This window comes from Nerophis lumbriciformis, linkage group LG20 (genome assembly GCF_033978685.3).
Source record: "Nerophis lumbriciformis linkage group LG20, RoL_Nlum_v2.1, whole genome shotgun sequence".
NCBI classification, from domain to species: domain Eukaryota; kingdom Metazoa; phylum Chordata; class Actinopteri; order Syngnathiformes; family Syngnathidae; genus Nerophis; species Nerophis lumbriciformis.
In genome coordinates, this window is record NC_084567.2 from 44,593,732 (window position 1) to 44,602,392 (window position 8,661).

At 39.9% G+C, this 8,661-nt stretch overlaps 1 protein-coding gene across 2 annotated transcripts in view; it reads right to left on the reverse strand.

Moving 5' to 3' along the window:
• Positions 1–7,747, reverse strand: part of plppr1 (phospholipid phosphatase related 1) — a 96,690-nt gene extending 88,943 nt beyond the window's left edge. For both annotated transcript variants that reach the window (XM_061980922.2, XM_061980923.2), the window contains exon 1: positions 7,613–7,747. The gene's annotated coding sequence lies outside the window, so the exon portion shown is untranslated. The remainder of the gene's footprint in view (positions 1–7,612) is intronic.
• Between the last annotated feature and the right edge of the window lie 914 nt (positions 7,748–8,661).

Consider the following 8,661-nt stretch of genomic DNA (forward strand, 5'->3'; position numbering starts at 1 on the left):
GCCTAAGACAAACCAAACAGTCCAGTTGTGATGATTGAATGCCCAGAGAATACAAAGACCTGATGAATGAGAACAAAATAATCAGAATCAGAATCAGTATCAGAACAATTAGTATGACCTATTCTGTGTTATATGTTGCATGATTGGACCAAGAACAATTCCTAGTTTGTGAACTTGTTCTCAAACAATGGCAATAAAAGTATTCTGATTCTGATTCTGATTCTTTTGTTCTCATTCATCAGGTCTTTGTAGTCTCAGGGCATTCAACTACAAAGACCTGATGAATGAGAACATAGACATGTTCATTTAGTACAACTAACATAGTGAATAATTACACTAAGTCCAAGCAGGGTAAAGATTTAGACAAGCACATCATCTGATAGATTCATCTTAAATCAATAAACATTGATTGATTGATTGATAAATCAATCAAGCGAGAAAAGCCGTATCACTTTTCTAATGTCTTCTTCCTTTTCCTTTCAATGAACCATCTAGGAGGGTCATTCTCCACAAGAGCAGCCCTTATCTCACCCTAGGGCCCATCAGGCCCTTGAGGGATCACATGACTGATCTACTACCCAATCAGGAGCCCCCACTGCCCAAATAACACTGGCCACGCCCATACACGCAATCAAATATTTGTGTGTGTGTGCGTGCATGCGTGCGTGTGTGTGTGTGTGTGTGTGTGATCAATAACAAATCTCTAGTGTGGGAGTCCAGGATGTTTTATGTATCACATGTAAGGTCAGAGGTCACTCCTCCAATATGTGCGTCTGATCATTTCAGCAACACACTTTTATCATGGTTGAAAATACTTTTGCTGGATTATATTGATTATACAAACACCGTTTCCATATGAGTTGGGAAATTGTGTTAGATGTAAATATAAACGGAATACAATGATTTGCAAATCCCTTTCAAGCCATATTCAGTTGAATATGCTACAAAGACAACATATTTGATGTTCAAACTCATAAACTTTTTTTTTTTTTTTTTTCAAATATTAATTAACTTTAGAATTTGATGCCAGCAACACGTGACAAAAAAGTTGGGAAAGGTGGCAATAAATACTGATAAAGTTGAGGAATGCTCATCAAACACTTATTTGGAACATCCCACAGGTGTGCAGGCTAATTGGGAACAGGTGGGTGCCATGATTGGGTATAAAAACAGCTTACCAAAAAATGCTCAGTCTTTCACAAGAAAGGATGGGGCGAGGTACACCCCTTTGTCCACAACTGCGTGAGCAAATAGTCAAACAGTTTAAGAACAACGTTTCTCAAAGTGACATTGCAAGAAATGTAGGGATTTCAACATCTACGCTCCATAATATCATCAAAAGGTTCAGAGAATGTGGAGAAATCACTCCACGTAAGCGGCATGGCCGGAAACCAACATTGAATGAGCGTGACCTTCCATTCCTCAGACGGCACTGTATCAAAAACCGACATCAATCTCTAAAGGATATCACCACATGGGCTCAGGAACACTTCAGAAAACCACTGTCACTAAATACAGTTGGTCGCTACATCTGTAAGTGCAAGTTAAAACTCTACTATGCAAAGTGAAAGCCATTTATCAACAACACCCAGAAACGCCGCCGGCTTCTCTGGGCCCGAGATCATCTAAGATGGACTCATGCAAAGTGGAAAAGTGTTCTGTGGTCTGACGAGTCCACATTTCAAATTGTTTTTGGAAATATTTGTCATCCGGACCAAAGGGGAAGCGAACCATCCAGACTGTTATCGACGCAAAGTGTAAAAGGCAGCATGTGTGATGGTATGGGGGTGCATTAGTGCCCAAGACATGGGTAACTTACACATCTGTGAAGGCACCATTAATGCTGAAAGGTACATACAGGTTTTGGAACAACATATGCTGCCATCCAAGCACCGTCTTTTTCATGGACGCCCCTGCTTATTTCAGCAAGACAATGCCAAGCCACATTCAGCACGTGTTACAACAGCGTGGCTTTGTAAAAAAAGAGTGCGGGTACTTTCCTGGCCCGCCTGCAGTCCAGACCTGTCTCCCATCGAAAATGTGTGGCGCATCATGAAGCGTAAAATACGCCAGCGGAGACCCCGGACTGTTGAACGACTGAAGCTCTACATAAAACAAGAATGGGAAAGAATTCCACTTTCAAAGCTTCAACAATTAGTTTCCTCAGTTCCCAATCGTTTATTGAGTGTTGTTAAAAGAAAAGGTGATGTAACACAGTGGTGAACATGCCCTTTCCCAACTACTTTGGCACGTGTTGCAGCCATGAAATTCTAAGTTAATGATTATTTGCAAAAAAAAAAAATGTTTATCAGTTTGAACATCAAATATGTTGTCTTTGTAGCATATTTAACTGAATATGGCTTGAAAATGATTTGCATTGTACTAACACAATTTCCCAACTCATATGGAAACGGGGTTTGTACAACAATTGAATGTGGAGCTCATAATCACGTTAGGTTGTCAAGTTATTTCTTATCAAATTGTCACCCCAAGAATCAAACTCAATTAATGGATGACTTATTTGGCCTACTATGTAGATTTGTTATGGTGATACTGCATGTTGATGACAAGTGTTACACAAATTGAGAGCTAACTTCATCAAAGTACTGTAGCAGCCTGATAAGGCTGCTGCTAAAGTACATCCATAGGGATGTAATCGTCTGAAAATGTCATGTCAGCATTATTGTGACTAAAATGATCACATTAATATCACGCTATTATTAACTGCACTCAAAAAGTACTAATACACACACCAACATCATTGAATCATTTCCTTGGCAGAAGAACCATTAAATATTGTTCTGTCTTCTTAAGAAACATTTTATTGTTACTGAAGTGTTGAAATATGTTGATCTTCTTCTCTTTTATTTTGTAAAGGTTTTACAGTGTTTTTTTATGATAAAGGCAAAACAGGTGTTGTTTCTAAAGGATAGTCTTGTATTGGTGTTAGCATCTAAGCTAGCTAGTGATTAGCATACTAGCTGCTTCTCCACAAAATGAGCAGAATCACCTTTACTTTTTCAAAGTGCTGCAATTTAAGATAACGAATATTTCAAACTATAATGCTAACTATCAGGATATTGACCACGGTGTATGATTGTCATGATCATTGGTGCAGCTGTACTGTCAGAGCGTTAACAATACAATACTCCTCTAGGTTACTAATCACCGCCTCCCTGGCGGAAAATAAAATATATTTCTTCCAGGTAACATTATCACTGGAGGACAGGGAATAGCAGCGAACAAGAGAAAGCAGGACGGGACAAGGAGCCATGCTAACCACTGAGCTAGCTTGAAGGTAAAGTAATGAAACAGAAGAATAAGTGTTTGCTACACAACAGAATAGAACAACACAATTAGTGCTTGGTACACAAGAACAGAAGTCCAGCTGGAGTCGCATTACAACAAGATAGCAACAAGAAATTAGCCAGGAGATCAATTAGCATCTCAAGAGAAGAAAATAAGACAAACTACACATTTGTATCAACTAGTCAAAGATCCCAAATCTTTCTTGTTCAAATCCTTCTATTAGAAGAACAAATCATGATATTTGTTATCACAACAGGCTGCAAGATAGAATATAGTAATATGGATTATAGGCCATATCCATAATAAGTACCGTATTTTCCGCACTATTAGCCGCACCTAAAAACCACAAATTTACTCAAAAGCTGACAGTGCGGCTTATAACCCGGTGCGCTTTATATATGGATTAATATTAAGATTCATTTTCATAAAGTTTCGGTCTCGCAACTACGGTAAACAGCCGCCATCTTTTTTCCCCGTAGAAGAGGAAGCGCTTCTTCTTCTACGCAAGCAACCGCCAAGGTAAGCACCCGCCCCCATAGAACAGGAAGCGCTTCTTCTTCTACTGTAAGCAACCACCCGCCCCCATAGAAGAAGAAGAAGCGCGCGGATATTACGTTTCATTTCCTTTGTGTGTTTACATCTGTAAAGACCACAAAATGGCTCCTACTAAGTGACAGGTTTCTGGTTCATGAAAAGACGCAATCTCTCCATCGGCACACGGACTACTATTTCACAGCAACTGCCTAAAGACTTTCAAGAAAAGCTGGCTACTTTCCGTGCATATTGTAAAAACAAGATAGCTGAAAAAAAGATCCGGCCAGAGAACATTATCAACATGGACGAGGTTCCACTGACTTTTGATATTCCTGTGAACCGCACTGTGGATACAACGGGAGCACGTACGGTGAATATTCGCACCACAGGGAATGAGAAGTCGTCCTTCACTGTGGTTCTAGCTTGCCATGCTAATGGCCAGAAACTTCCACCCATGGTGATATTCAAAAGGAAGACCTTGCCAAAAGAGACCTTTCCAGCCGGCGTCATCATAAAAGCTAACTCGAAGGGATGGATGAAGAAAAGATGAGCGAGTGGTTAAGGGAAGTTTACGCGAAGAGGCCGGGTGGCTTTTTTCACGCAGCTCCGTCCATGTTGATATACGACTCCATGCGCGCCCACATCACGCTGGTTTTTAATATATTATTAAAGTTTGACTGACCTATCTGACTGTTTTTTTGACATTCCTTTAGCGCAGTTAGATGCGGCTTATAACACGGGGCGGCTTATAGGTGGACAAAGTTTTGAAATATGCCGTTCATTGAAGGCGCGGCTTATAACCCAGGGCGGCTGATGGTGCGGAAAATACGGTATCTTTATGAGAGTGACATCAAGAAGATGCATGATGACGCTTACTACAGTCTCATATGCATGATGGCGCTCACTATAGTCTCATATTCATGATGGCGCTCACTATAGTCTCATATTCATGATGGCGCTCACTATAGTCTCATATTCATGATGGCGCTCACTATAGTCTCATATTCATGATGGCACTCACTATAGTCTCTAAACTTTTCCAGCGAGGGCCGCATACAAAAGTTGAAGGTTGTGCATTGGAGATGATAAAAGCTAACATGACAGTTATTATTCATGTCCAACACTCTTAGTTTTCATTCCACTTTCTGTTGCTACCACTCTTTGGTCTGAGCTCTGTCACCTGTGCCTGATTAGCAATTAGGGAGCACCTGTGCCTGATTAGCAATTAGGGAGCACCTGTGCCTGATTAGCAATTAGGGAGCACCTGTGCCTGATTAGCAATTAGGGAGCACCTGTGCCTGGTTGCCTGGATCATGTTGCTAAGGACCTCAGCGTTGTGCCTTCACTCGCCTTGTACTTCATACGCTTGCTTTCCATTTGTGCACATCTTTGTTGTTGAAGGACCTCCATTTCCCTAATATAGACGGCTTCTTTTCTGCACTTGCCTACCGTCTCTGCATCCAGGTGTCCATATACACCCAATCCAATGTAGTGTAATTCATTATTTGTATTATTATTCTTTAATAACATGCATCCATCATTACACTCCAAATGTTAGTGTATCTTGCAAGAAAAGTATACATAGTGTATGTGCATGAAAAACAGCAGGTAGAAGACCATTTTAGTTTTCCGCTGGTATTTTGGGGCTGAAATTGTTGTGATTCCGTTATTCCTTTTTTGGTTCATTTGATTGTTTTGTCATTTGAAACATGATTATTTTGTCTGCAGAAGGTGTGGCAGGTTGTTGAAAAAGAAGTTTCCCACGGGCCACACTTTGGACAGCCTTACTTGACATCATCTTCTCAGTTAGTGTCGGCACCAACAGGTCCTTTCACAATTGCAGGACAAACTGTAGATTATTATTGTTATTACTGTATATTATTGTTATTACTGTATATTATTTTCATATTGATACTTTTAAAAGTGCAATTTCAATGTTGATGATGTGCAGTTATTAGAAATAAAATGAAGGTTATGGCAAGCAGACAAATCCAAGGATTTTCCCTAAAATGCGCATTAAAGCTAAGCAGTGTTACTCAACCATGGGGCCGGGGCCCATTGTTTGGGCCATGAGCGCCCCGCCAACAAAAAAATATGTGTTTGTCAGCTGTGGTCCATATGGCCGCAGCGGTACTTAGTTGTAATACACTTGTCCACCACTTGTGGCAGTAATGACAACATGAAAGAAACAGAAGAAGTCAGGAGCTAAAGTCATTCAAAAGTATTTTTAGCGCAAAAATGATGACTAAAGTGGTGAAGCTGTATTTTCATTTGCACTTTAATGTTATTCACAGTTTAGTTAAGAAACATATTCATTATTAATTTAGTTTTTTTTAGCACAACATAATAGTACATACATGTCAATTACATATGAGTCTTTGACCTAAGCCTACGGTGTATTATGTGATACATCAACATCTTTGTCAATCACAAATGCTTTCATATCATTTGACTAGATTGCAAACTCTAAGTATCTTCACTATAATATATATATATATATATATATATATATATATATATATATATATATATATATATATATATATATATATATATATATATATATGTAAATTTGCATGTGGTTATAGTGTGCAGGTGTACCTAATGTTGTGACCTCGGAGGGACAGGAAAATGCAGTTATTTATCATATAATTCACACCACACTGTTTAAATGTGATATTTAAATGTTTAAATGTGATGTTTAAATGTTTAAATGTGATGTTCTGCATGTTCTGCATCATGTTGACCACACGGAAGGAATAATAAAAAGCAATAGTCAGGAATAATAAAGAGCAACATTAAGGAATAATAAAGAGCAACCTTAAGGAATAAAAAAGACAAACATTAAGGAATAATAAAGAGCAACATTAAGGAATAATAAAGAGGAATATTAAGGAATAATAAAGAGGAATATTAAGGAATAATAAAGAGGAATATTGAGGAATAATAAAGACCAATATTAAGGAATAATAAAGAGGAATATTAAGGAATAATAAAGAGGAATATTAAGGAATAATAAAGAGCAACATTAAGGAATATTAAAGACAAACATTAATGAATATTAAGGAATAATAAAGGGCAATAGTATGGAATAATAGAGGGCAATAGTATGGAATAATAAAGGACAATAGTAAGGAATAATAAAGAGCAACATTAAAGAATAATAAAGAGCAACATTAAGGAATAATAAAGAGCAACATTAAGGAATAATAAAGAGGAATATTAAGGAATAATAAAGACCAATATTAAGGAATATAAAGAAGAATATTAAGGAATAATAAAGAGGAATATTAAGGAATAATAAAGAGGAATATTAAGGAATAATAAAGAGGAATATTAAGGAATAATAAAGAGGAATATTAAGGAATAATAACATTGAGATGATCATGTTCAGTGTGCAGCAGCAACACAAAAAAGGGACAAATGTTCACTAAATCCCCGCCAGGGTCGTGAAGTCCACGCGTGGAAATCAGCAATCACGCTAATCATGTTCAGGGCGTGTAAGTAGACAGACAGACAGGTGTTTATCTGTCTGTCTGCTCCACACATCTACACGTCCCCAGCATGAGTGAACACCGTCTATTTGCTGGATCCTGGTCGTGTATCATCTAGTGAACACCGTCTACTTGCTGGATCCTGCAAAGTGACAGACAATAGCCACCTTGCTTCTCCCCCACGCACACACGCGCACGCACCCACACGCACACACACACGCACACACACACACACTCACACACACACACACACACACACACACGTACTTACTTACCGCGACGGGACAGAGCAATATTCCAGAGAAAAGGCGAATCCATGAAAGAAAAGGAGAGAAAACTACTACTACTACAATTCCACTGGCGGCTGTGCGTGGATCTGATGATCATCACGCAGCGTGGATCATGTGCCTCCTCCTCAGGGGGCGGAGCCAAGACGTGCAGTGGAGCGGGTTTAACTGTGGACTATCTGTGATGCTCCTATTCCCTGTCTACTGCTCCTATTCCCTGTCTACCGCTCCTATTCCCTGTCTACTGCTCCTATTCCCTGTCTACTGCTCCTATTCCCTGTCTACTGCTCCTATTCCCAGTCTACAGCTCCTATTCCCAGTCTACAGCTCCTATTCCCTGTCTACTGCTCCTATTCCCTGTCTACAGCTCCTATTCCCTGTCTACAGCTCCTATTCCCTGTCTACTACTCCTATTCCCTGTCTACTGCTCCTATTCCCTGTCTACTGCTCCTATTCCCTGTCTACTGCTCCTATTCCCTGTCTACTGCTCCTATTCCCTGTCTACTGCTCCTATTCCCTGTCTACTACTCCTATTCCCTGTCTACTGCTCCTATTCCCTGTCTACTGCTCCTATTCCCTGTCTACTGCTCCTATTCCCTGTCTGCTGCTCCTATTCCCTGTCTACTGCTCCTATTCCCTGTCTACTACTCCTATTCCCTGTCTACTGCTCCTATTCCCTGTCTACTGCTCCTATTCCCTGTCTACTACTCCTATTCCCTGTCTACTGCTCCTATTCCCTGCTGCTCCTATTCCCAGTCTGATGCTCTTATTCCCAGTCTGATGCTCCTATTCCCTGTCTACTGCTCCTATTCCCAGTCTACTACTCCTATTCCTTGTCTACTACTCCTATTCCCTGTCTGATGCTCCTATTCCCTGTCTACTACTCCTATTCCCTGTCTACTGCTCCTATTCCCTGTCTGATGCTCCTATTCCCTGTCTGATGCTCCTATTCCCTGTGTGCTGCTTCTATTCCCTGTCTACTGCTCCTATTCCTTGTCTACTACTCCTATTCCCTGTCTGATGCTCCTATTCCCTGT